The 26,587-nt window shown below is 46.2% G+C and overlaps 17 non-coding genes across 17 annotated transcripts; all 17 read right to left on the bottom strand.

Moving 5' to 3' along the window:
• Positions 1-1,037: 1,037 nt before the first annotated feature.
• LOC142287031 (U2 spliceosomal RNA) lies at positions 1,038-1,228 on the bottom strand. Its single transcript, XR_012748057.1, has one exon. It is a non-coding gene; the product is annotated as a U2 spliceosomal RNA (small nuclear RNA).
• Positions 1,229-2,615: 1,387 nt separating this feature from the next.
• On the bottom strand, positions 2,616-2,806 carry LOC142287030 (U2 spliceosomal RNA). The gene has a single exon (XR_012748056.1). It is a non-coding gene; the product is annotated as a U2 spliceosomal RNA (small nuclear RNA).
• A 1,387-nt stretch (positions 2,807-4,193) lies between these two features.
• On the bottom strand, positions 4,194-4,384 carry LOC142287029 (U2 spliceosomal RNA). Its single transcript, XR_012748055.1, has one exon. It is a non-coding gene; the product is annotated as a U2 spliceosomal RNA (small nuclear RNA).
• A 1,387-nt stretch (positions 4,385-5,771) lies between these two features.
• On the bottom strand, positions 5,772-5,962 carry LOC142287107 (U2 spliceosomal RNA). The gene has a single exon (XR_012748125.1). It is a non-coding gene; the product is annotated as a U2 spliceosomal RNA (small nuclear RNA).
• A 1,387-nt stretch (positions 5,963-7,349) lies between these two features.
• On the bottom strand, positions 7,350-7,540 carry LOC142287106 (U2 spliceosomal RNA). Its single transcript, XR_012748124.1, has one exon. It is a non-coding gene; the product is annotated as a U2 spliceosomal RNA (small nuclear RNA).
• Positions 7,541-8,927: 1,387 nt separating this feature from the next.
• On the bottom strand, positions 8,928-9,118 carry LOC142287105 (U2 spliceosomal RNA). The gene has a single exon (XR_012748123.1). It is a non-coding gene; the product is annotated as a U2 spliceosomal RNA (small nuclear RNA).
• Positions 9,119-10,505: 1,387 nt separating this feature from the next.
• LOC142287104 (U2 spliceosomal RNA) lies at positions 10,506-10,696 on the bottom strand. Its single transcript, XR_012748122.1, has one exon. It is a non-coding gene; the product is annotated as a U2 spliceosomal RNA (small nuclear RNA).
• Positions 10,697-12,083: 1,387 nt separating this feature from the next.
• On the bottom strand, positions 12,084-12,274 carry LOC142287103 (U2 spliceosomal RNA). The gene has a single exon (XR_012748121.1). It is a non-coding gene; the product is annotated as a U2 spliceosomal RNA (small nuclear RNA).
• A 1,387-nt stretch (positions 12,275-13,661) lies between these two features.
• On the bottom strand, positions 13,662-13,852 carry LOC142287100 (U2 spliceosomal RNA). Its single transcript, XR_012748119.1, has one exon. It is a non-coding gene; the product is annotated as a U2 spliceosomal RNA (small nuclear RNA).
• A 1,387-nt stretch (positions 13,853-15,239) lies between these two features.
• LOC142287099 (U2 spliceosomal RNA) lies at positions 15,240-15,430 on the bottom strand. The gene has a single exon (XR_012748118.1). It is a non-coding gene; the product is annotated as a U2 spliceosomal RNA (small nuclear RNA).
• A 1,387-nt stretch (positions 15,431-16,817) lies between these two features.
• LOC142287098 (U2 spliceosomal RNA) lies at positions 16,818-17,008 on the bottom strand. Its single transcript, XR_012748117.1, has one exon. It is a non-coding gene; the product is annotated as a U2 spliceosomal RNA (small nuclear RNA).
• A 1,388-nt stretch (positions 17,009-18,396) lies between these two features.
• Positions 18,397-18,587, bottom strand: LOC142287097 (U2 spliceosomal RNA). The gene has a single exon (XR_012748116.1). It is a non-coding gene; the product is annotated as a U2 spliceosomal RNA (small nuclear RNA).
• Positions 18,588-19,974: 1,387 nt separating this feature from the next.
• On the bottom strand, positions 19,975-20,165 carry LOC142287096 (U2 spliceosomal RNA). Its single transcript, XR_012748115.1, has one exon. It is a non-coding gene; the product is annotated as a U2 spliceosomal RNA (small nuclear RNA).
• A 1,387-nt stretch (positions 20,166-21,552) lies between these two features.
• LOC142287095 (U2 spliceosomal RNA) lies at positions 21,553-21,743 on the bottom strand. The gene has a single exon (XR_012748114.1). It is a non-coding gene; the product is annotated as a U2 spliceosomal RNA (small nuclear RNA).
• A 1,387-nt stretch (positions 21,744-23,130) lies between these two features.
• On the bottom strand, positions 23,131-23,321 carry LOC142287094 (U2 spliceosomal RNA). Its single transcript, XR_012748113.1, has one exon. It is a non-coding gene; the product is annotated as a U2 spliceosomal RNA (small nuclear RNA).
• Positions 23,322-24,708: 1,387 nt separating this feature from the next.
• LOC142287093 (U2 spliceosomal RNA) lies at positions 24,709-24,899 on the bottom strand. Its single transcript, XR_012748112.1, has one exon. It is a non-coding gene; the product is annotated as a U2 spliceosomal RNA (small nuclear RNA).
• Positions 24,900-26,286: 1,387 nt separating this feature from the next.
• LOC142287092 (U2 spliceosomal RNA) lies at positions 26,287-26,477 on the bottom strand. Its single transcript, XR_012748111.1, has one exon. It is a non-coding gene; the product is annotated as a U2 spliceosomal RNA (small nuclear RNA).
• Between the last annotated feature and the right edge of the window lie 110 nt (positions 26,478-26,587).

Raw genomic sequence — 26,587 nt, 5'->3', positions numbered from 1 at the left:
AACCCTAATCTTTTCCCTTTCCTTCCCAGCCCCCAAACCCTGCCCTCTGTACCTTTCTCACCACCCGCTTCCCTTCTCCTGTCATCCCCCTACCACCCGGGAAAAAAAGAGATTGCCCCCTCCTTCCACTAGCCCACCCTCCCACCCAAAGAACAACTTCTTCTGCGCAGCTTGTTTTCTAGGCAGCAGCGCTATTGTGATGTCATCGGGGGGCATTGTGACAAGCCGCCAGTGTTCCGTCTCTTCATGTTGTGCACAGTTCAAACGGAAAATACATCAACAGGCAGACTACAGAAAAGCTTACTATCAAAGGTTAGAGGGGGGCTTTCTCAGAGGGCTTTTTACAGTTTTTCTATTCCCAATTAGCCGTTTAAGTGTACTTATTGAAAGTAGTAATTCTTTCATAGGCCGCCCTTTCTTAGTATTTGACGTTCCTTATATTGCGGTATGAGGCTTCGCAGTAGGTTGCAAACATTCATCACCCATGACTTTCCCCAATTGAGCTCAGAAGCTCAATGTCTATCATGACCTCTCTTTTAGAATGTCCAAGAGCAAGCAAACTATTCCTCCAGGAGAGGGCGCCAACAGACTACTAAAGAGATCATCATTACTCAAAGAAAACCCCAAAAACCAATGCATGATAGGAATAAACAGGTAACTTTCTTTGGAGTGGAAGCGGAGAGATCGCACCAGATGCCAATTCTAGATGTTATCACACCTGTGGTCACTGCAGCAGCAGGTGAATCCACTTTGTCCAAAAGGGATCTATTCCATTCAATTGCAAATGATCTAGATAAGACAGAGAACTGCAGCACGGGGACATAGCCGAGTTGGTCAGGTTGAGTGGTGATGAGTTTGCTATTTGGATGAATAAAGAAAGTCAAAAGTGTGAAAGATAAAAAACAAAAGGAGGAAGTGTGAAAAGTGAATGGGCCAAATTGAGGTGCATATGAAGACGTATGCTTTCTTCCAATTCATTAAATCGGGTCTAATATGAATCAGGTGAATTGAGTTCTGCTTTTGGAAACTGGGTTAAGAAGGGGTGCACCGTTCCTGGAGGTACTGCAATACCAGGTCAATGCGTGGAGTGGACAGAGCAAGCTCTTTTTCCATCTCCCTGTTCTAAAAATCCATTTAATATATGGTCCCCAGATAGGGGACGTATCAGATATTAAACTGATAAGAACAGATACTACACTTGATCTTAGCCAAAAGGCCGAGAAGCGATAACCAGAATTGGTTTGGGCCTCGAGTGGCACCCTGGCCTATGCCGGACACATCTTAGGGAGAGAGAGCGAGAGGGAGACAAACCCACGCCTACACAAGACATTTTGTCACCCAAGCCAACCCTTGAAAAGGCTGCTTTGCAGAGCCAAAACAAGAAGAATGGTGCGTTTTGCAGCCGCCGCCCACTGCAATGAATCTGAATAACTCCTCCTTTAGGGCGCAAGCAACTCCCCTCCCCCTTGCAGTCTTTCCAATTCACGATACAAAAAGACGGACAGGACAGGTTGCCTGACTTTCCGTCACTGCCACCCTTTGCCATCCTTACCCGTAGAAAGCCCTTTCATCATCCCCAAACCCTAATCTTTTCCCTTTCCTTCCCAGCCCCCAAACCCTGCCCTCTGTACCTTTCTCACCACCCGCTTCCCTTCTCCTGTCATCCCCCTACCACCCGGGAAAAAAAGAGATTGCCCCCTCCTTCCACTAGCCCACCCTCCCACCCAAAGAACAACTTCTTCTGCGCAGCTTGTTTTCTAGGCAGCAGCGCTATTGTGATGTCATCGGGGGGCATTGTGACAAGCCGCCAGTGTTCCGTCTCTTCATGTTGTGCACAGTTCAAACGGAAAATACATCAACAGGCAGACTACAGAAAAGCTTACTATCAAAGGTTAGAGGGGGGCTTTCTCAGAGGGCTTTTTACAGTTTTTCTATTCCCAATTAGCCGTTTAAGTGTACTTATTGAAAGTAGTAATTCTTTCATAGGCCGCCCTTTCTTAGTATTTGACGTTCCTTATATTGCGGTATGAGGCTTCGCAGTAGGTTGCAAACATTCATCACCCATGACTTTCCCCAATTGAGCTCAGAAGCTCAATGTCTATCATGACCTCTCTTTTAGAATGTCCAAGAGCAAGCAAACTATTCCTCCAGGAGAGGGCGCCAACAGACTACTAAAGAGATCATCATTACTCAAAGAAAACCCCAAAAACCAATGCATGATAGGAATAAACAGGTAACTTTCTTTGGAGTGGAAGCGGAGAGATCGCACCAGATGCCAATTCTAGATGTTATCACACCTGTGGTCACTGCAGCAGCAGGTGAATCCACTTTGTCCAAAAGGGATCTATTCCATTCAATTGCAAATGATCTAGATAAGACAGAGAACTGCAGCACGGGGACATAGCCGAGTTGGTCAGGTTGAGTGGTGATGAGTTTGCTATTTGGATGAATAAAGAAAGTCAAAAGTGTGAAAGATAAAAAACAAAAGGAGGAAGTGTGAAAAGTGAATGGGCCAAATTGAGGTGCATATGAAGACGTATGCTTTCTTCCAATTCATTAAATCGGGCTAATATGAATCAGGTGAATTGAGTTCTGCTTTTGGAAACTGGGTTAAGAAGGGGTGCACCGTTCCTGGAGGTACTGCAATACCAGGTCAATGCGTGGAGTGGACAGAGCAAGCTCTTTTTCCATCTCCCTGTTCTAAAAATCCATTTAATATATGGTCCCCAGATAGGGGACGTATCAGATATTAAACTGATAAGAACAGATACTACACTTGATCTTAGCCAAAAGGCCGAGAAGCGATAACCAGAATTGGTTTGGGCCTCGAGTGGCACCCTGGCCTATGCCGGACACATCTTAGGGAGAGAGAGCGAGAGGGAGACAAACCCACGCCTACACAAGACATTTTGTCACCCAAGCCAACCCTTGAAAAGGCTGCTTTGCAGAGCCAAAACAAGAAGAATGGTGCGTTTTGCAGCCGCCGCCCACTGCAATGAATCTGAATAACTCCTCCTTTAGGGCGCAAGCAACTCCCCTCCCCCTTGCAGTCTTTCCAATTCACGATACAAAAAGACGGACAGGACAGGTTGCCTGACTTTCCGTCACTGCCACCCTTTGCCATCCTTACCCGTAGAAAGCCCTTTCATCATCCCCAAACCCTAATCTTTTCCCTTTCCTTCCCAGCCCCCAAACCCTGCCCTCTGTACCTTTCTCACCACCCGCTTCCCTTCTCCTGTCATCCCCCTACCACCCGGGAAAAAAAGAGATTGCCCCCTCCTTCCACTAGCCCACCCTCCCACCCAAAGAACAACTTCTTCTGCGCAGCTTGTTTTCTAGGCAGCAGCGCTATTGTGATGTCATCGGGGGGCATTGTGACAAGCCGCCAGTGTTCCGTCTCTTCATGTTGTGCACAGTTCAAACGGAAAATACATCAACAGGCAGACTACAGAAAAGCTTACTATCAAAGGTTAGAGGGGGGCTTTCTCAGAGGGCTTTTTACAGTTTTTCTATTCCCAATTAGCCGTTTAAGTGTACTTATTGAAAGTAGTAATTCTTTCATAGGCCGCCCTTTCTTAGTATTTGACGTTCCTTATATTGCGGTATGAGGCTTCGCAGTAGGTTGCAAACATTCATCACCCATGACTTTCCCCAATTGAGCTCAGAAGCTCAATGTCTATCATGACCTCTCTTTTAGAATGTCCAAGAGCAAGCAAACTATTCCTCCAGGAGAGGGCGCCAACAGACTACTAAAGAGATCATCATTACTCAAAGAAAACCCCAAAAACCAATGCATGATAGGAATAAACAGGTAACTTTCTTTGGAGTGGAAGCGGAGAGATCGCACCAGATGCCAATTCTAGATGTTATCACACCTGTGGTCACTGCAGCAGCAGGTGAATCCACTTTGTCCAAAAGGGATCTATTCCATTCAATTGCAAATGATCTAGATAAGACAGAGAACTGCAGCACGGGGACATAGCCGAGTTGGTCAGGTTGAGTGGTGATGAGTTTGCTATTTGGATGAATAAAGAAAGTCAAAAGTGTGAAAGATAAAAAACAAAAGGAGGAAGTGTGAAAAGTGAATGGGCCAAATTGAGGTGCATATGAAGACGTATGCTTTCTTCCAATTCATTAAATCGGGCTAATATGAATCAGGTGAATTGAGTTCTGCTTTTGGAAACTGGGTTAAGAAGGGGTGCACCGTTCCTGGAGGTACTGCAATACCAGGTCAATGCGTGGAGTGGACAGAGCAAGCTCTTTTTCCATCTCCCTGTTCTAAAAATCCATTTAATATATGGTCCCCAGATAGGGGACGTATCAGATATTAAACTGATAAGAACAGATACTACACTTGATCTTAGCCAAAAGGCCGAGAAGCGATAACCAGAATTGGTTTGGGCCTCGAGTGGCACCCTGGCCTATGCCGGACACATCTTAGGGAGAGAGAGCGAGAGGGAGACAAACCCACGCCTACACAAGACATTTTGTCACCCAAGCCAACCCTTGAAAAGGCTGCTTTGCAGAGCCAAAACAAGAAGAATGGTGCGTTTTGCAGCCGCCGCCCACTGCAATGAATCTGAATAACTCCTCCTTTAGGGCGCAAGCAACTCCCCTCCCCCTTGCAGTCTTTCCAATTCACGATACAAAAAGACGGACAGGACAGGTTGCCTGACTTTCCGTCACTGCCACCCTTTGCCATCCTTACCCGTAGAAAGCCCTTTCATCATCCCCAAACCCTAATCTTTTCCCTTTCCTTCCCAGCCCCCAAACCCTGCCCTCTGTACCTTTCTCACCACCCGCTTCCCTTCTCCTGTCATCCCCCTACCACCCGGGAAAAAAAGAGATTGCCCCCTCCTTCCACTAGCCCACCCTCCCACCCAAAGAACAACTTCTTCTGCGCAGCTTGTTTTCTAGGCAGCAGCGCTATTGTGATGTCATCGGGGGGCATTGTGACAAGCCGCCAGTGTTCCGTCTCTTCATGTTGTGCACAGTTCAAACGGAAAATACATCAACAGGCAGACTACAGAAAAGCTTACTATCAAAGGTTAGAGGGGGGCTTTCTCAGAGGGCTTTTTACAGTTTTTCTATTCCCAATTAGCCGTTTAAGTGTACTTATTGAAAGTAGTAATTCTTTCATAGGCCGCCCTTTCTTAGTATTTGACGTTCCTTATATTGCGGTATGAGGCTTCGCAGTAGGTTGCAAACATTCATCACCCATGACTTTCCCCAATTGAGCTCAGAAGCTCAATGTCTATCATGACCTCTCTTTTAGAATGTCCAAGAGCAAGCAAACTATTCCTCCAGGAGAGGGCGCCAACAGACTACTAAAGAGATCATCATTACTCAAAGAAAACCCCAAAAACCAATGCATGATAGGAATAAACAGGTAACTTTCTTTGGAGTGGAAGCGGAGAGATCGCACCAGATGCCAATTCTAGATGTTATCACACCTGTGGTCACTGCAGCAGCAGGTGAATCCACTTTGTCCAAAAGGGATCTATTCCATTCAATTGCAAATGATCTAGATAAGACAGAGAACTGCAGCACGGGGACATAGCCGAGTTGGTCAGGTTGAGTGGTGATGAGTTTGCTATTTGGATGAATAAAGAAAGTCAAAAGTGTGAAAGATAAAAAACAAAAGGAGGAAGTGTGAAAAGTGAATGGGCCAAATTGAGGTGCATATGAAGACGTATGCTTTCTTCCAATTCATTAAATCGGGCTAATATGAATCAGGTGAATTGAGTTCTGCTTTTGGAAACTGGGTTAAGAAGGGGTGCACCGTTCCTGGAGGTACTGCAATACCAGGTCAATGCGTGGAGTGGACAGAGCAAGCTCTTTTTCCATCTCCCTGTTCTAAAAATCCATTTAATATATGGTCCCCAGATAGGGGACGTATCAGATATTAAACTGATAAGAACAGATACTACACTTGATCTTAGCCAAAAGGCCGAGAAGCGATAACCAGAATTGGTTTGGGCCTCGAGTGGCACCCTGGCCTATGCCGGACACATCTTAGGGAGAGAGAGCGAGAGGGAGACAAACCCACGCCTACACAAGACATTTTGTCACCCAAGCCAACCCTTGAAAAGGCTGCTTTGCAGAGCCAAAACAAGAAGAATGGTGCGTTTTGCAGCCGCCGCCCACTGCAATGAATCTGAATAACTCCTCCTTTAGGGCGCAAGCAACTCCCCTCCCCCTTGCAGTCTTTCCAATTCACGATACAAAAAGACGGACAGGACAGGTTGCCTGACTTTCCGTCACTGCCACCCTTTGCCATCCTTACCCGTAGAAAGCCCTTTCATCATCCCCAAACCCTAATCTTTTCCCTTTCCTTCCCAGCCCCCAAACCCTGCCCTCTGTACCTTTCTCACCACCCGCTTCCCTTCTCCTGTCATCCCCCTACCACCCGGGAAAAAAAGAGATTGCCCCCTCCTTCCACTAGCCCACCCTCCCACCCAAAGAACAACTTCTTCTGCGCAGCTTGTTTTCTAGGCAGCAGCGCTATTGTGATGTCATCGGGGGGCATTGTGACAAGCCGCCAGTGTTCCGTCTCTTCATGTTGTGCACAGTTCAAACGGAAAATACATCAACAGGCAGACTACAGAAAAGCTTACTATCAAAGGTTAGAGGGGGGCTTTCTCAGAGGGCTTTTTACAGTTTTTCTATTCCCAATTAGCCGTTTAAGTGTACTTATTGAAAGTAGTAATTCTTTCATAGGCCGCCCTTTCTTAGTATTTGACGTTCCTTATATTGCGGTATGAGGCTTCGCAGTAGGTTGCAAACATTCATCACCCATGACTTTCCCCAATTGAGCTCAGAAGCTCAATGTCTATCATGACCTCTCTTTTAGAATGTCCAAGAGCAAGCAAACTATTCCTCCAGGAGAGGGCGCCAACAGACTACTAAAGAGATCATCATTACTCAAAGAAAACCCCAAAAACCAATGCATGATAGGAATAAACAGGTAACTTTCTTTGGAGTGGAAGCGGAGAGATCGCACCAGATGCCAATTCTAGATGTTATCACACCTGTGGTCACTGCAGCAGCAGGTGAATCCACTTTGTCCAAAAGGGATCTATTCCATTCAATTGCAAATGATCTAGATAAGACAGAGAACTGCAGCACGGGGACATAGCCGAGTTGGTCAGGTTGAGTGGTGATGAGTTTGCTATTTGGATGAATAAAGAAAGTCAAAAGTGTGAAAGATAAAAAACAAAAGGAGGAAGTGTGAAAAGTGAATGGGCCAAATTGAGGTGCATATGAAGACGTATGCTTTCTTCCAATTCATTAAATCGGGCTAATATGAATCAGGTGAATTGAGTTCTGCTTTTGGAAACTGGGTTAAGAAGGGGTGCACCGTTCCTGGAGGTACTGCAATACCAGGTCAATGCGTGGAGTGGACAGAGCAAGCTCTTTTTCCATCTCCCTGTTCTAAAAATCCATTTAATATATGGTCCCCAGATAGGGGACGTATCAGATATTAAACTGATAAGAACAGATACTACACTTGATCTTAGCCAAAAGGCCGAGAAGCGATAACCAGAATTGGTTTGGGCCTCGAGTGGCACCCTGGCCTATGCCGGACACATCTTAGGGAGAGAGAGCGAGAGGGAGACAAACCCACGCCTACACAAGACATTTTGTCACCCAAGCCAACCCTTGAAAAGGCTGCTTTGCAGAGCCAAAACAAGAAGAATGGTGCGTTTTGCAGCCGCCGCCCACTGCAATGAATCTGAATAACTCCTCCTTTAGGGCGCAAGCAACTCCCCTCCCCCTTGCAGTCTTTCCAATTCACGATACAAAAAGACGGACAGGACAGGTTGCCTGACTTTCCGTCACTGCCACCCTTTGCCATCCTTACCCGTAGAAAGCCCTTTCATCATCCCCAAACCCTAATCTTTTCCCTTTCCTTCCCAGCCCCCAAACCCTGCCCTCTGTACCTTTCTCACCACCCGCTTCCCTTCTCCTGTCATCCCCCTACCACCCGGGAAAAAAAGAGATTGCCCCCTCCTTCCACTAGCCCACCCTCCCACCCAAAGAACAACTTCTTCTGCGCAGCTTGTTTTCTAGGCAGCAGCGCTATTGTGATGTCATCGGGGGGCATTGTGACAAGCCGCCAGTGTTCCGTCTCTTCATGTTGTGCACAGTTCAAACGGAAAATACATCAACAGGCAGACTACAGAAAAGCTTACTATCAAAGGTTAGAGGGGGGCTTTCTCAGAGGGCTTTTTACAGTTTTTCTATTCCCAATTAGCCGTTTAAGTGTACTTATTGAAAGTAGTAATTCTTTCATAGGCCGCCCTTTCTTAGTATTTGACGTTCCTTATATTGCGGTATGAGGCTTCGCAGTAGGTTGCAAACATTCATCACCCATGACTTTCCCCAATTGAGCTCAGAAGCTCAATGTCTATCATGACCTCTCTTTTAGAATGTCCAAGAGCAAGCAAACTATTCCTCCAGGAGAGGGCGCCAACAGACTACTAAAGAGATCATCATTACTCAAAGAAAACCCCAAAAACCAATGCATGATAGGAATAAACAGGTAACTTTCTTTGGAGTGGAAGCGGAGAGATCGCACCAGATGCCAATTCTAGATGTTATCACACCTGTGGTCACTGCAGCAGCAGGTGAATCCACTTTGTCCAAAAGGGATCTATTCCATTCAATTGCAAATGATCTAGATAAGACAGAGAACTGCAGCACGGGGACATAGCCGAGTTGGTCAGGTTGAGTGGTGATGAGTTTGCTATTTGGATGAATAAAGAAAGTCAAAAGTGTGAAAGATAAAAAACAAAAGGAGGAAGTGTGAAAAGTGAATGGGCCAAATTGAGGTGCATATGAAGACGTATGCTTTCTTCCAATTCATTAAATCGGGCTAATATGAATCAGGTGAATTGAGTTCTGCTTTTGGAAACTGGGTTAAGAAGGGGTGCACCGTTCCTGGAGGTACTGCAATACCAGGTCAATGCGTGGAGTGGACAGAGCAAGCTCTTTTTCCATCTCCCTGTTCTAAAAATCCATTTAATATATGGTCCCCAGATAGGGGACGTATCAGATATTAAACTGATAAGAACAGATACTACACTTGATCTTAGCCAAAAGGCCGAGAAGCGATAACCAGAATTGGTTTGGGCCTCGAGTGGCACCCTGGCCTATGCCGGACACATCTTAGGGAGAGAGAGCGAGAGGGAGACAAACCCACGCCTACACAAGACATTTTGTCACCCAAGCCAACCCTTGAAAAGGCTGCTTTGCAGAGCCAAAACAAGAAGAATGGTGCGTTTTGCAGCCGCCGCCCACTGCAATGAATCTGAATAACTCCTCCTTTAGGGCGCAAGCAACTCCCCTCCCCCTTGCAGTCTTTCCAATTCACGATACAAAAAGACGGACAGGACAGGTTGCCTGACTTTCCGTCACTGCCACCCTTTGCCATCCTTACCCGTAGAAAGCCCTTTCATCATCCCCAAACCCTAATCTTTTCCCTTTCCTTCCCAGCCCCCAAACCCTGCCCTCTGTACCTTTCTCACCACCCGCTTCCCTTCTCCTGTCATCCCCCTACCACCCGGGAAAAAAAGAGATTGCCCCCTCCTTCCACTAGCCCACCCTCCCACCCAAAGAACAACTTCTTCTGCGCAGCTTGTTTTCTAGGCAGCAGCGCTATTGTGATGTCATCGGGGGGCATTGTGACAAGCCGCCAGTGTTCCGTCTCTTCATGTTGTGCACAGTTCAAACGGAAAATACATCAACAGGCAGACTACAGAAAAGCTTACTATCAAAGGTTAGAGGGGGGCTTTCTCAGAGGGCTTTTTACAGTTTTTCTATTCCCAATTAGCCGTTTAAGTGTACTTATTGAAAGTAGTAATTCTTTCATAGGCCGCCCTTTCTTAGTATTTGACGTTCCTTATATTGCGGTATGAGGCTTCGCAGTAGGTTGCAAACATTCATCACCCATGACTTTCCCCAATTGAGCTCAGAAGCTCAATGTCTATCATGACCTCTCTTTTAGAATGTCCAAGAGCAAGCAAACTATTCCTCCAGGAGAGGGCGCCAACAGACTACTAAAGAGATCATCATTACTCAAAGAAAACCCCAAAAACCAATGCATGATAGGAATAAACAGGTAACTTTCTTTGGAGTGGAAGCGGAGAGATCGCACCAGATGCCAATTCTAGATGTTATCACACCTGTGGTCACTGCAGCAGCAGGTGAATCCACTTTGTCCAAAAGGGATCTATTCCATTCAATTGCAAATGATCTAGATAAGACAGAGAACTGCAGCACGGGGACATAGCCGAGTTGGTCAGGTTGAGTGGTGATGAGTTTGCTATTTGGATGAATAAAGAAAGTCAAAAGTGTGAAAGATAAAAAACAAAAGGAGGAAGTGTGAAAAGTGAATGGGCCAAATTGAGGTGCATATGAAGACGTATGCTTTCTTCCAATTCATTAAATCGGGCTAATATGAATCAGGTGAATTGAGTTCTGCTTTTGGAAACTGGGTTAAGAAGGGGTGCACCGTTCCTGGAGGTACTGCAATACCAGGTCAATGCGTGGAGTGGACAGAGCAAGCTCTTTTTCCATCTCCCTGTTCTAAAAATCCATTTAATATATGGTCCCCAGATAGGGGACGTATCAGATATTAAACTGATAAGAACAGATACTACACTTGATCTTAGCCAAAAGGCCGAGAAGCGATAACCAGAATTGGTTTGGGCCTCGAGTGGCACCCTGGCCTATGCCGGACACATCTTAGGGAGAGAGAGCGAGAGGGAGACAAACCCACGCCTACACAAGACATTTTGTCACCCAAGCCAACCCTTGAAAAGGCTGCTTTGCAGAGCCAAAACAAGAAGAATGGTGCGTTTTGCAGCCGCCGCCCACTGCAATGAATCTGAATAACTCCTCCTTTAGGGCGCAAGCAACTCCCCTCCCCCTTGCAGTCTTTCCAATTCACGATACAAAAAGACGGACAGGACAGGTTGCCTGACTTTCCGTCACTGCCACCCTTTGCCATCCTTACCCGTAGAAAGCCCTTTCATCATCCCCAAACCCTAATCTTTTCCCTTTCCTTCCCAGCCCCCAAACCCTGCCCTCTGTACCTTTCTCACCACCCGCTTCCCTTCTCCTGTCATCCCCCTACCACCCGGGAAAAAAAGAGATTGCCCCCTCCTTCCACTAGCCCACCCTCCCACCCAAAGAACAACTTCTTCTGCGCAGCTTGTTTTCTAGGCAGCAGCGCTATTGTGATGTCATCGGGGGGCATTGTGACAAGCCGCCAGTGTTCCGTCTCTTCATGTTGTGCACAGTTCAAACGGAAAATACATCAACAGGCAGACTACAGAAAAGCTTACTATCAAAGGTTAGAGGGGGGCTTTCTCAGAGGGCTTTTTACAGTTTTTCTATTCCCAATTAGCCGTTTAAGTGTACTTATTGAAAGTAGTAATTCTTTCATAGGCCGCCCTTTCTTAGTATTTGACGTTCCTTATATTGCGGTATGAGGCTTCGCAGTAGGTTGCAAACATTCATCACCCATGACTGTCCCCAATTGAGCTCAGAAGCTCAATGTCTATCATGACCTCTCTTTTAGAATGTCCAAGAGCAAGCAAACTATTCCTCCAGGAGAGGGCGCCAACAGACTACTAAAGAGATCATCATTACTCAAAGAAAACCCCAAAAACCAATGCATGATAGGAATAAACAGGTAACTTTCTTTGGAGTGGAAGCGGAGAGATCGCACCAGATGCCAATTCTAGATGTTATCACACCTGTGGTCACTGCAGCAGCAGGTGAATCCACTTTGTCCAAAAGGGATCTATTCCATTCAATTGCAAATGATCTAGATAAGACAGAGAACTGCAGCACGGGGACATAGCCGAGTTGGTCAGGTTGAGTGGTGATGAGTTTGCTATTTGGATGAATAAAGAAAGTCAAAAGTGTGAAAGATAAAAAACAAAAGGAGGAAGTGTGAAAAGTGAATGGGCCAAATTGAGGTGCATATGAAGACGTATGCTTTCTTCCAATTCATTAAATCGGGCTAATATGAATCAGGTGAATTGAGTTCTGCTTTTGGAAACTGGGTTAAGAAGGGGTGCACCGTTCCTGGAGGTACTGCAATACCAGGTCAATGCGTGGAGTGGACAGAGCAAGCTCTTTTTCCATCTCCCTGTTCTAAAAATCCATTTAATATATGGTCCCCAGATAGGGGACGTATCAGATATTAAACTGATAAGAACAGATACTACACTTGATCTTAGCCAAAAGGCCGAGAAGCGATAACCAGAATTGGTTTGGGCCTCGAGTGGCACCCTGGCCTATGCCGGACACATCTTAGGGAGAGAGAGCGAGAGGGAGACAAACCCACGCCTACACAAGACATTTTGTCACCCAAGCCAACCCTTGAAAAGGCTGCTTTGCAGAGCCAAAACAAGAAGAATGGTGCGTTTTGCAGCCGCCGCCCACTGCAATGAATCTGAATAACTCCTCCTTTAGGGCGCAAGCAACTCCCCTCCCCCTTGCAGTCTTTCCAATTCACGATACAAAAAGACGGACAGGACAGGTTGCCTGACTTTCCGTCACTGCCACCCTTTGCCATCCTTACCCGTAGAAAGCCCTTTCATCATCCCCAAACCCTAATCTTTTCCCTTTCCTTCCCAGCCCCCAAACCCTGCCCTCTGTACCTTTCTCACCACCCGCTTCCCTTCTCCTGTCATCCCCCTACCACCCGGGAAAAAAAGAGATTGCCCCCTCCTTCCACTAGCCCACCCTCCCACCCAAAGAACAACTTCTTCTGCGCAGCTTGTTTTCTAGGCAGCAGCGCTATTGTGATGTCATCGGGGGGCATTGTGACAAGCCGCCAGTGTTCCGTCTCTTCATGTTGTGCACAGTTCAAACGGAAAATACATCAACAGGCAGACTACAGAAAAGCTTACTATCAAAGGTTAGAGGGGGGCTTTCTCAGAGGGCTTTTTACAGTTTTTCTATTCCCAATTAGCCGTTTAAGTGTACTTATTGAAAGTAGTAATTCTTTCATAGGCCGCCCTTTCTTAGTATTTGACGTTCCTTATATTGCGGTATGAGGCTTCGCAGTAGGTTGCAAACATTCATCACCCATGACTGTCCCCAATTGAGCTCAGAAGCTCAATGTCTATCATGACCTCTCTTTTAGAATGTCCAAGAGCAAGCAAACTATTCCTCCAGGAGAGGGCGCCAACAGACTACTAAAGAGATCATCATTACTCAAAGAAAACCCCAAAAACCAATGCATGATAGGAATAAACAGGTAACTTTCTTTGGAGTGGAAGCGGAGAGATCGCACCAGATGCCAATTCTAGATGTTATCACACCTGTGGTCACTGCAGCAGCAGGTGAATCCACTTTGTCCAAAAGGGATCTATTCCATTCAATTGCAAATGATCTAGATAAGACAGAGAACTGCAGCACGGGGACATAGCCGAGTTGGTCAGGTTGAGTGGTGATGAGTTTGCTATTTGGATGAATAAAGAAAGTCAAAAGTGTGAAAGATAAAAAACAAAAGGAGGAAGTGTGAAAAGTGAATGGGCCAAATTGAGGTGCATATGAAGACGTATGCTTTCTTCCAATTCATTAAATCGGGCTAATATGAATCAGGTGAATTGAGTTCTGCTTTTGGAAACTGGGTTAAGAAGGGGTGCACCGTTCCTGGAGGTACTGCAATACCAGGTCAATGCGTGGAGTGGACAGAGCAAGCTCTTTTTCCATCTCCCTGTTCTAAAAATCCATTTAATATATGGTCCCCAGATAGGGGACGTATCAGATATTAAACTGATAAGAACAGATACTACACTTGATCTTAGCCAAAAGGCCGAGAAGCGATAACCAGAATTGGTTTGGGCCTCGAGTGGCACCCTGGCCTATGCCGGACACATCTTAGGGAGAGAGAGCGAGAGGGAGACAAACCCACGCCTACACAAGACATTTTGTCACCCAAGCCAACCCTTGAAAAGGCTGCTTTGCAGAGCCAAAACAAGAAGAATGGTGCGTTTTGCAGCCGCCGCCCACTGCAATGAATCTGAATAACTCCTCCTTTAGGGCGCAAGCAACTCCCCTCCCCCTTGCAGTCTTTCCAATTCACGATACAAAAAGACGGACAGGACAGGTTGCCTGACTTTCCGTCACTGCCACCCTTTGCCATCCTTACCCGTAGAAAGCCCTTTCATCATCCCCAAACCCTAATCTTTTCCCTTTCCTTCCCAGCCCCCAAACCCTGCCCTCTGTACCTTTCTCACCACCCGCTTCCCTTCTCCTGTCATCCCCCTACCACCCGGGAAAAAAAGAGATTGCCCCCTCCTTCCACTAGCCCACCCTCCCACCCAAAGAACAACTTCTTCTGCGCAGCTTGTTTTCTAGGCAGCAGCGCTATTGTGATGTCATCGGGGGGCATTGTGACAAGCCGCCAGTGTTCCGTCTCTTCATGTTGTGCACAGTTCAAACGGAAAATACATCAACAGGCAGACTACAGAAAAGCTTACTATCAAAGGTTAGAGGGGGGCTTTCTCAGAGGGCTTTTTACAGTTTTTCTATTCCCAATTAGCCGTTTAAGTGTACTTATTGAAAGTAGTAATTCTTTCATAGGCCGCCCTTTCTTAGTATTTGACGTTCCTTATATTGCGGTATGAGGCTTCGCAGTAGGTTGCAAACATTCATCACCCATGACTGTCCCCAATTGAGCTCAGAAGCTCAATGTCTATCATGACCTCTCTTTTAGAATGTCCAAGAGCAAGCAAACTATTCCTCCAGGAGAGGGCGCCAACAGACTACTAAAGAGATCATCATTACTCAAAGAAAACCCCAAAAACCAATGCATGATAGGAATAAACAGGTAACTTTCTTTGGAGTGGAAGCGGAGAGATCGCACCAGATGCCAATTCTAGATGTTATCACACCTGTGGTCACTGCAGCAGCAGGTGAATCCACTTTGTCCAAAAGGGATCTATTCCATTCAATTGCAAATGATCTAGATAAGACAGAGAACTGCAGCACGGGGACATAGCCGAGTTGGTCAGGTTGAGTGGTGATGAGTTTGCTATTTGGATGAATAAAGAAAGTCAAAAGTGTGAAAGATAAAAAACAAAAGGAGGAAGTGTGAAAAGTGAATGGGCCAAATTGAGGTGCATATGAAGACGTATGCTTTCTTCCAATTCATTAAATCGGGCTAATATGAATCAGGTGAATTGAGTTCTGCTTTTGGAAACTGGGTTAAGAAGGGGTGCACCGTTCCTGGAGGTACTGCAATACCAGGTCAATGCGTGGAGTGGACAGAGCAAGCTCTTTTTCCATCTCCCTGTTCTAAAAATCCATTTAATATATGGTCCCCAGATAGGGGACGTATCAGATATTAAACTGATAAGAACAGATACTACACTTGATCTTAGCCAAAAGGCCGAGAAGCGATAACCAGAATTGGTTTGGGCCTCGAGTGGCACCCTGGCCTATGCCGGACACATCTTAGGGAGAGAGAGCGAGAGGGAGACAAACCCACGCCTACACAAGACATTTTGTCACCCAAGCCAACCCTTGAAAAGGCTGCTTTGCAGAGCCAAAACAAGAAGAATGGTGCGTTTTGCAGCCGCCGCCCACTGCAATGAATCTGAATAACTCCTCCTTTAGGGCGCAAGCAACTCCCCTCCCCCTTGCAGTCTTTCCAATTCACGATACAAAAAGACGGACAGGACAGGTTGCCTGACTTTCCGTCACTGCCACCCTTTGCCATCCTTACCCGTAGAAAGCCCTTTCATCATCCCCAAACCCTAATCTTTTCCCTTTCCTTCCCAGCCCCCAAACCCTGCCCTCTGTACCTTTCTCACCACCCGCTTCCCTTCTCCTGTCATCCCCCTACCACCCGGGAAAAAAAGAGATTGCCCCCTCCTTCCACTAGCCCACCCTCCCACCCAAAGAACAACTTCTTCTGCGCAGCTTGTTTTCTAGGCAGCAGCGCTATTGTGATGTCATCGGGGGGCATTGTGACAAGCCGCCAGTGTTCCGTCTCTTCATGTTGTGCACAGTTCAAACGGAAAATACATCAACAGGCAGACTACAGAAAAGCTTACTATCAAAGGTTAGAGGGGGGCTTTCTCAGAGGGCTTTTTACAGTTTTTCTATTCCCAATTAGCCGTTTAAGTGTACTTATTGAAAGTAGTAATTCTTTCATAGGCCGCCCTTTCTTAGTATTTGACGTTCCTTATATTGCGGTATGAGGCTTCGCAGTAGGTTGCAAACATTCATCACCCATGACTGTCCCCAATTGAGCTCAGAAGCTCAATGTCTATCATGACCTCTCTTTTAGAATGTCCAAGAGCAAGCAAACTATTCCTCCAGGAGAGGGCGCCAACAGACTACTAAAGAGATCATCATTACTCAAAGAAAACCCCAAAAACCAATGCATGATAGGAATAAACAGGTAACTTTCTTTGGAGTGGAAGCGGAGAGATCGCACCAGATGCCAATTCTAGATGTTATCACACCTGTGGTCACTGCAGCAGCAGGTGAATCCACTTTGTCCAAAAGGGATCTATTCCATTCAATTGCAAATGATCTAGATAAGACAGAGAACTGCAGCACGGGGACATAGCCGAGTTGGTCAGGTTGAGTGGTGATGAGTTTGCTATTTGGATGAATAAAGAAAGTCAAAAGTGTGAAAGATAAAAAACAAAAGGAGGAAGTGTGAAAAGTGAATGGGCCAAATTGAGGTGCATATGAAGACGTATGCTTTCTTCCAATTCATTAAATCGGGCTAATATGAATCAGGTGAATTGAGTTCTGCTTTTGGAAACTGGGTTAAGAAGGGGTGCACCGTTCCTGGAGGTACTGCAATACCAGGTCAATGCGTGGAGTGGACAGAGCAAGCTCTTTTTCCATCTCCCTGTTCTAAAAATCCATTTAATATATGGTCCCCAGATAGGGGACGTATCAGATATTAAACTGATAAGAACAGATACTACACTTGATCTTAGCCAAAAGGCCGAGAAGCGATAACCAGAATTGGTTTGGGCCTCGAGTGGCACCCTGGCCTATGCCGGACACATCTTAGGGAGAGAGAGCGAGAGGGAGACAAACCCACGCCTACACAAGACATTTTGTCACCCAAGCCAACCCTTGAAAAGGCTGCTTTGCAGAGCCAAAACAAGAAGAATGGTGCGTTTTGCAGCCGCCGCCCACTGCAATGAATCTGAATAACTCCTCCTTTAGGGCGCAAGCAACTCCCCTCCCCCTTGCAGTCTTTCCAATTCACGATACAAAAAGACGGACAGGACAGGTTGCCTGACTTTCCGTCACTGCCACCCTTTGCCATCCTTACCCGTAGAAAGCCCTTTCATCATCCCCAAACCCTAATCTTTTCCCTTTCCTTCCCAGCCCCCAAACCCTGCCCTCTGTACCTTTCTCACCACCCGCTTCCCTTCTCCTGTCATCCCCCTACCACCCGGGAAAAAAAGAGATTGCCCCCTCCTTCCACTAGCCCACCCTCCCACCCAAAGAACAACTTCTTCTGCGCAGCTTGTTTTCTAGGCAGCAGCGCTATTGTGATGTCATCGGGGGGCATTGTGACAAGCCGCCAGTGTTCCGTCTCTTCATGTTGTGCACAGTTCAAACGGAAAATACATCAACAGGCAGACTACAGAAAAGCTTACTATCAAAGGTTAGAGGGGGGCTTTCTCAGAGGGCTTTTTACAGTTTTTCTATTCCCAATTAGCCGTTTAAGTGTACTTATTGAAAGTAGTAATTCTTTCATAGGCCGCCCTTTCTTAGTATTTGACGTTCCTTATATTGCGGTATGAGGCTTCGCAGTAGGTTGCAAACATTCATCACCCATGACTGTCCCCAATTGAGCTCAGAAGCTCAATGTCTATCATGACCTCTCTTTTAGAATGTCCAAGAGCAAGCAAACTATTCCTCCAGGAGAGGGCGCCAACAGACTACTAAAGAGATCATCATTACTCAAAGAAAACCCCAAAAACCAATGCATGATAGGAATAAACAGGTAACTTTCTTTGGAGTGGAAGCGGAGAGATCGCACCAGATGCCAATTCTAGATGTTATCACACCTGTGGTCACTGCAGCAGCAGGTGAATCCACTTTGTCCAAAAGGGATCTATTCCATTCAATTGCAAATGATCTAGATAAGACAGAGAACTGCAGCACGGTGGACATAGCCGAGTTGGTCAGGTTGAGTGGTGATGAGTTTGCTATTTGGATGAATAAAGAAAGTCAAAAGTGTGAAAGATAAAAAACAAAAGGAGGAAGTGTGAAAAGTGAATGGGCCAAATTGAGGTGCATATGAAGACGTATGCTTTCTTCCAATTCATTAAATCGGGCTAATATGAATCAGGTGAATTGAGTTCTGCTTTTGGAAACTGGGTTAAGAAGGGGTGCACCGTTCCTGGAGGTACTGCAATACCAGGTCAATGCGTGGAGTGGACAGAGCAAGCTCTTTTTCCATCTCCCTGTTCTAAAAATCCATTTAATATATGGTCCCCAGATAGGGGACGTATCAGATATTAAACTGATAAGAACAGATACTACACTTGATCTTAGCCAAAAGGCCGAGAAGCGATAACCAGAATTGGTTTGGGCCTCGAGTGGCACCCTGGCCTATGCCGGACACATCTTAGGGAGAGAGAGCGAGAGGGAGACAAACCCACGCCTACACAAGACATTTTGTCACCCAAGCCAACCCTTGAAAAGGCTGCTTTGCAGAGCCAAAACAAGAAGAATGGTGCGTTTTGCAGCCGCCGCCCACTGCAATGAATCTGAATAACTCCTCCTTTAGGGCGCAAGCAACTCCCCTCCCCCTTGCAGTCTTTCCAATTCACGATACAAAAAGACGGACAGGACAGGTTGCCTGACTTTCCGTCACTGCCACCCTTTGCCATCCTTACCCGTAGAAAGCCCTTTCATCATCCCCAAACCCTAATCTTTTCCCTTTCCTTCCCAGCCCCCAAACCCTGCCCTCTGTACCTTTCTCACCACCCGCTTCCCTTCTCCTGTCATCCCCCTACCACCCGGGAAAAAAAGAGATTGCCCCCTCCTTCCACTAGCCCACCCTCCCACCCAAAGAACAACTTCTTCTGCGCAGCTTGTTTTCTAGGCAGCAGCGCTATTGTGATGTCATCGGGGGGCATTGTGACAAGCCGCCAGTGTTCCGTCTCTTCATGTTGTGCACAGTTCAAACGGAAAATACATCAACAGGCAGACTACAGAAAAGCTTACTATCAAAGGTTAGAGGGGGGCTTTCTCAGAGGGCTTTTTACAGTTTTTCTATTCCCAATTAGCCGTTTAAGTGTACTTATTGAAAGTAGTAATTCTTTCATAGGCCGCCCTTTCTTAGTATTTGACGTTCCTTATATTGCGGTATGAGGCTTCGCAGTAGGTTGCAAACATTCATCACCCATGACTGTCCCCAATTGAGCTCAGAAGCTCAATGTCTATCATGACCTCTCTTTTAGAATGTCCAAGAGCAAGCAAACTATTCCTCCAGGAGAGGGCGCCAACAGACTACTAAAGAGATCATCATTACTCAAAGAAAACCCCAAAAACCAATGCATGATAGGAATAAACAGGTAACTTTCTTTGGAGTGGAAGCGGAGAGATCGCACCAGATGCCAATTCTAGATGTTATCACACCTGTGGTCACTGCAGCAGCAGGTGAATCCACTTTGTCCAAAAGGGATCTATTCCATTCAATTGCAAATGATCTAGATAAGACAGAGAACTGCAGCACGGGGACATAGCCGAGTTGGTCAGGTTGAGTGGTGATGAGTTTGCTATTTGGATGAATAAAGAAAGTCAAAAGTGTGAAAGATAAAAAACAAAAGGAGGAAGTGTGAAAAGTGAATGGGCCAAATTGAGGTGCATATGAAGACGTATGCTTTCTTCCAATTCATTAAATCGGGCTAATATGAATCAGGTGAATTGAGTTCTGCTTTTGGAAACTGGGTTAAGAAGGGGTGCACCGTTCCTGGAGGTACTGCAATACCAGGTCAATGCGTGGAGTGGACAGAGCAAGCTCTTTTTCCATCTCCCTGTTCTAAAAATCCATTTAATATATGGTCCCCAGATAGGGGACGTATCAGATATTAAACTGATAAGAACAGATACTACACTTGATCTTAGCCAAAAGGCCGAGAAGCGATAACCAGAATTGGTTTGGGCCTCGAGTGGCACCCTGGCCTATGCCGGACACATCTTAGGGAGAGAGAGCGAGAGGGAGACAAACCCACGCCTACACAAGACATTTTGTCACCCAAGCCAACCCTTGAAAAGGCTGCTTTGCAGAGCCAAAACAAGAAGAATGGTGCGTTTTGCAGCCGCCGCCCACTGCAATGAATCTGAATAACTCCTCCTTTAGGGCGCAAGCAACTCCCCTCCCCCTTGCAGTCTTTCCAATTCACGATACAAAAAGACGGACAGGACAGGTTGCCTGACTTTCCGTCACTGCCACCCTTTGCCATCCTTACCCGTAGAAAGCCCTTTCATCATCCCCAAACCCTAATCTTTTCCCTTTCCTTCCCAGCCCCCAAACCCTGCCCTCTGTACCTTTCTCACCACCCGCTTCCCTTCTCCTGTCATCCCCCTACCACCCGGGAAAAAAAGAGATTGCCCCCTCCTTCCACTAGCCCACCCTCCCACCCAAAGAACAACTTCTTCTGCGCAGCTTGTTTTCTAGGCAGCAGCGCTATTGTGATGTCATCGGGGGGCATTGTGACAAGCCGCCAGTGTTCCGTCTCTTCATGTTGTGCACAGTTCAAACGGAAAATACATCAACAGGCAGACTACAGAAAAGCTTACTATCAAAGGTTAGAGGGGGGCTTTCTCAGAGGGCTTTTTACAGTTTTTCTATTCCCAATTAGCCGTTTAAGTGTACTTATTGAAAGTAGTAATTCTTTCATAGGCCGCCCTTTCTTAGTATTTGACGTTCCTTATATTGCGGTATGAGGCTTCGCAGTAGGTTGCAAACATTCATCACCCATGACTGTCCCCAATTGAGCTCAGAAGCTCAATGTCTATCATGACCTCTCTTTTAGAATGTCCAAGAGCAAGCAAACTATTCCTCCAGGAGAGGGCGCCAACAGACTACTAAAGAGATCATCATTACTCAAAGAAAACCCCAAAAACCAATGCATGATAGGAATAAACAGGTAACTTTCTTTGGAGTGGAAGCGGAGAGATCGCACCAGATGCCAATTCTAGATGTTATCACACCTGTGGTCACTGCAGCAGCAGGTGAATCCACTTTGTCCAAAAGGGATCTATTCCATTCAATTGCAAATGATCTAGATAAGACAGAGAACTGCAGCACGGGGACATAGCCGAGTTGGTCAGGTTGAGTGGTGATGAGTTTGCTATTTGGATGAATAAAGAAAGTCAAAAGTGTGAAAGATAAAAAACAAAAGGAGGAAGTGTGAAAAGTGAATGGGCCAAATTGAGGTGCATATGAAGACGTATGCTTTCTTCCAATTCATTAAATCGGGCTAATATGAATCAGGTGAATTGAGTTCTGCTTTTGGAAACTGGGTTAAGAAGGGGTGCACCGTTCCTGGAGGTACTGCAATACCAGGTCAATGCGTGGAGTGGACAGAGCAAGCTCTTTTTCCATCTCCCTGTTCTAAAAATCCATTTAATATATGGTCCCCAGATAGGGGACGTATCAGATATTAAACTGATAAGAACAGATACTACACTTGATCTTAGCCAAAAGGCCGAGAAGCGATAACCAGAATTGGTTTGGGCCTCGAGTGGCACCCTGGCCTATGCCGGACACATCTTAGGGAGAGAGAGCGAGAGGGAGACAAACCCACGCCTACACAAGACATTTTGTCACCCAAGCCAACCCTTGAAAAGGCTGCTTTGCAGAGCCAAAACAAGAAGAATGGTGCGTTTTGCAGCCGCCGCCCACTGCAATGAATCTGAATAACTCCTCCTTTAGGGCGCAAGCAACTCCCCTCCCCCTTGCAGTCTTTCCAATTCACGATACAAAAAGACGGACAGGACAGGTTGCCTGACTTTCCGTCACTGCCACCCTTTGCCATCCTTACCCGTAGAAAGCCCTTTCATCATCCCCAAACCCTAATCTTTTCCCTTTCCTTCCCAGCCCCCAAACCCTGCCCTCTGTACCTTTCTCACCACCCGCTTCCCTTCTCCTGTCATCCCCCTACCACCCGGGAAAAAAAGAGATTGCCCCCTCCTTCCACTAGCCCACCCTCCCACCCAAAGAACAACTTCTTCTGCGCAGCTTGTTTTCTAGGCAGCAGCGCTATTGTGATGTCATCGGGGGGCATTGTGACAAGCCGCCAGTGTTCCGTCTCTTCATGTTGTGCACAGTTCAAACGGAAAATACATCAACAGGCAGACTACAGAAAAGCTTACTATCAAAGGTTAGAGGGGGGCTTTCTCAGAGGGCTTTTTACAGTTTTTCTATTCCCAATTAGCCGTTTAAGTGTACTTATTGAAAGTAGTAATTCTTTCATAGGCCGCCCTTTCTTAGTATTTGACGTTCCTTATATTGCGGTATGAGGCTTCGCAGTAGGTTGCAAACATTCATCACCCATGACTGTCCCCAATTGAGCTCAGAAGCTCAATGTCTATCATGACCTCTCTTTTAGAATGTCCAAGAGCAAGCAAACTATTCCTCCAGGAGAGGGCGCCAACAGACTACTAAAGAGATCATCATTACTCAAAGAAAACCCCAAAAACCAATGCATGATAGGAATAAACAGGTAACTTTCTTTGGAGTGGAAGCGGAGAGATCGCACCAGATGCCAATTCTAGATGTTATCACACCTGTGGTCACTGCAGCAGCAGGTGAATCCACTTTGTCCAAAAGGGATCTATTCCATTCAATTGCAAATGATCTAGATAAGACAGAGAACTGCAGCACGGGGACATAGCCGAGTTGGTCAGGTTGAGTGGTGATGAGTTTGCTATTTGGATGAATAAAGAAAGTCAAAAGTGTGAAAGATAAAAAACAAAAGGAGGAAGTGTGAAAAGTGAATGGGCCAAATTGAGGTGCATATGAAGACGTATGCTTTCTTCCAATTCATTAAATCGGGCTAATATGAATCAGGTGAATTGAGTTCTGCTTTTGGAAACTGGGTTAAGAAGGGGTGCACCGTTCCTGGAGGTACTGCAATACCAGGTCAATGCGTGGAGTGGACAGAGCAAGCTCTTTTTCCATCTCCCTGTTCTAAAAATCCATTTAATATATGGTCCCCAGATAGGGGACGTATCAGATATTAAACTGATAAGAACAGATACTACACTTGATCTTAGCCAAAAGGCCGAGAAGCGATAACCAGAATTGGTTTGGGCCTCGAGTGGCACCCTGGCCTATGCCGGACACATCTTAGGGAGAGAGAGCGAGAGGGAGACAAACCCACGCCTACACAAGACATTTTGTCACCCAAGCCAACCCTTGAAAAGGCTGCTTTGCAGAGCCAAAACAAGAAGAATGGTGCGTTTTGCAGCCGCCGCCCACTGCAATGAATCTGAATAACTCCTCCTTTAGGGCGCAAGCAACTCCCCTCCCCCTTGCAGTCTTTCCAATTCACGATACAAAAAGACGGACAGGACAGGTTGCCTGACTTTCCGTCACTGCCACCCTTTGCCATCCTTACCCGTAGAAAGCCCTTTCATCATCCCCAAACCCTAATCTTTTCCCTTTCCTTCCCAGCCCCCAAACCCTGCCCTCTGTACCTTTCTCACCACCCGCTTCCCTTCTCCTGTCATCCCCCTACCACCCGGGAAAAAAAGAGATTGCCCCCTCCTTCCACTAGCCCACCCTCCCACCCAAAGAACAACTTCTTCTGCGCAGCTTGTTTTCTAGGCAGCAGCGCTATTGTGATGTCATCGGGGGGCATTGTGACAAGCCGCCAGTGTTCCGTCTCTTCATGTTGTGCACAGTTCAAACGGAAAATACATCAACAGGCAGACTACAGAAAAGCTTACTATCAAAGGTTAGAGGGGGGCTTTCTCAGAGGGCTTTTTACAGTTTTTCTATTCCCAATTAGCCGTTTAAGTGTACTTATTGAAAGTAGTAATTCTTTCATAGGCCGCCCTTTCTTAGTATTTGACGTTCCTTATATTGCGGTATGAGGCTTCGCAGTAGGTTGCAAACATTCATCACCCATGACTGTCCCCAATTGAGCTCAGAAGCTCAATGTCTATCATGACCTCTCTTTTAGAATGTCCAAGAGCAAGCAAACTATTCCTCCAGGAGAGGGCGCCAACAGACTACTAAAGAGATCATCATTACTCAAAGAAAACCCCAAAAACCAATGCATGATAGGAATAAACAGGTAACTTTCTTTGGAGTGGAAGCGGAGAGATCGCACCAGATGCCAATTCTAGATGTTATCACACCTGTGGTCACTGCAGCAGCAGGTGAATCCACTTTGTCCAAAAGGGATCTATTCCATTCAATTGCAAATGATCTAGATAAGACAGAGAACTGCAGCACGGGGACATAGCCGAGTTGGTCAGGTTGAGTGGTGATGAGTTTGCTATTTGGATGAATAAAGAAAGTCAAAAGTGTGAAAGATAAAAAACAAAAGGAGGAAGTGTGAAAAGTGAATGGGCCAAATTGAGGTGCATATGAAGACGTATGCTTTCTTCCAATTCATTAAATCGGGCTAATATGAATCAGGTGAATTGAGTTCTGCTTTTGGAAACTGGGTTAAGAAGGGGTGCACCGTTCCTGGAGGTACTGCAATACCAGGTCAATGCGTGGAGTGGACAGAGCAAGCTCTTTTTCCATCTCCCTGTTCTAAAAATCCATTTAATATATGGTCCCCAGATAGGGGACGTATCAGATATTAAACTGATAAGAACAGATACTACACTTGATCTTAGCCAAAAGGCCGAGAAGCGATAACCAGAATTGGTTTGGGCCTCGAGTGGCACCCTGGCCTATGCCGGACACATCTTAGGGAGAGAGAGCGAGAGGGAGACAAACCCACGCCTACACAAGACATTTTGTCACCCAAGCCAACCCTTGAAAAGGCTGCTTTGCAGAGCCAAAACAAGAAGAATGGTGCGTTTTGCAGCCGCCGCCCACTGCAATGAATCTGAATAACTCCTCCTTTAGGGCGCAAGCAACTCCCCTCCCCCTTGCAGTCTTTCCAATTCACGATACAAAAAGACGGACAGGACAGGTTGCCTGACTTTCCGTCACTGCCACCCTTTGCCATCCTTACCCGTAGAAAGCCCTTTCATCATCCCCAAACCCTAATCTTTTCCCTTTCCTTCCCAGCCCCCAAACCCTGCCCTCTGTACCTTTCTCACCACCCGCTTCCCTTCTCCTGTCATCCCCCTACCACCCGGGAAAAAAAGAGATTGCCCCCTCCTTCCACTAGCCCACCCTCCCACCCAAAGAACAACTTCTTCTGCGCAGCTTGTTTTCTAGGCAGCAGCGCTATTGTGATGTCATCGGGGGGCATTGTGACAAGCCGCCAGTGTTCCGTCTCTTCATGTTGTGCACAGTTCAAACGGAAAATACATCAACAGGCAGACTACAGAAAAGCTTACTATCAAAGGTTAGAGGGGGGCTTTCTCAGAGGGCTTTTTACAGTTTTTCTATTCCCAATTAGCCGTTTAAGTGTACTTATTGAAAGTAGTAATTCTTTCATAGGCCGCCCTTTCTTAGTATTTGACGTTCCTTATATTGCGGTATGAGGCTTCGCAGTAGGTTGCAAACATTCATCACCCATGACTGTCCCCAATTGAGCTCAGAAGCTCAATGTCTATCATGACCTCTCTTTTAGAATGTCCAAGAGCAAGCAAACTATTCCTCCAGGAGAGGGCGCCAACAGACTACTAAAGAGATCATCATTACTCAAAGAAAACCCCAAAAACCAATGCATGATAGGAATAAACAGGTAACTTTCTTTGGAGTGGAAGCGGAGAGATCGCACCAGATGCCAATTCTAGATGTTATCACACCTGTGGTCACTGCAGCAGCAGGTGAATCCACTTTGTCCAAAAGGGATCTATTCCATTCAATTGCAAATGATCTAGATAAGACAGAGAACTGCAGCACGGGGACATAGCCGAGTTGGTCAGGTTGAGTGGTGATGAGTTTGCTATTTGGATGAATAAAGAAAGTCAAAAGTGTGAAAGATAAAAAACAAAAGGAGGAAGTGTGAAAAGTGAATGGGCCAAATTGAGGTGCATATGAAGACGTATGCTTTCTTCCAATTCATTAAATCGGGCTAATATGAATCAGGTGAATTGAGTTCTGCTTTTGGAAACTGGGTTAAGAAGGGGTGCACCGTTCCTGGAGGTACTGCAATACCAGGTCAATGCGTGGAGTGGACAGAGCAAGCTCTTTTTCCATCTCCCTGTTCTAAAAATCCATTTAATATATGGTCCCCAGATAGGGGACGTATCAGATATTAAACTGATAAGAACAGATACTACACTTGATCTTAGCCAAAAGGCCGAGAAGCGATAACCAGAATTGGTTTGGGCCTCGAGTGGCACCCTGGCCTATGCCGGACACATCTTAGGGAGAGAGAGCGAGAGGGAGACAAACCCACGCCTACACAAGACATTTTGTCAC

The sequence above is a fragment of the Anomaloglossus baeobatrachus genome, unplaced genomic scaffold, assembly GCF_048569485.1.
Source record: "Anomaloglossus baeobatrachus isolate aAnoBae1 unplaced genomic scaffold, aAnoBae1.hap1 Scaffold_709, whole genome shotgun sequence".
In the NCBI taxonomy this organism is placed as follows: Eukaryota; Metazoa; Chordata; class Amphibia; order Anura; family Aromobatidae; genus Anomaloglossus; species Anomaloglossus baeobatrachus.
The sequence above is the reverse complement of the archived record's forward strand: the minus strand, read 5'-3'. Positions and strand labels throughout refer to the sequence as shown.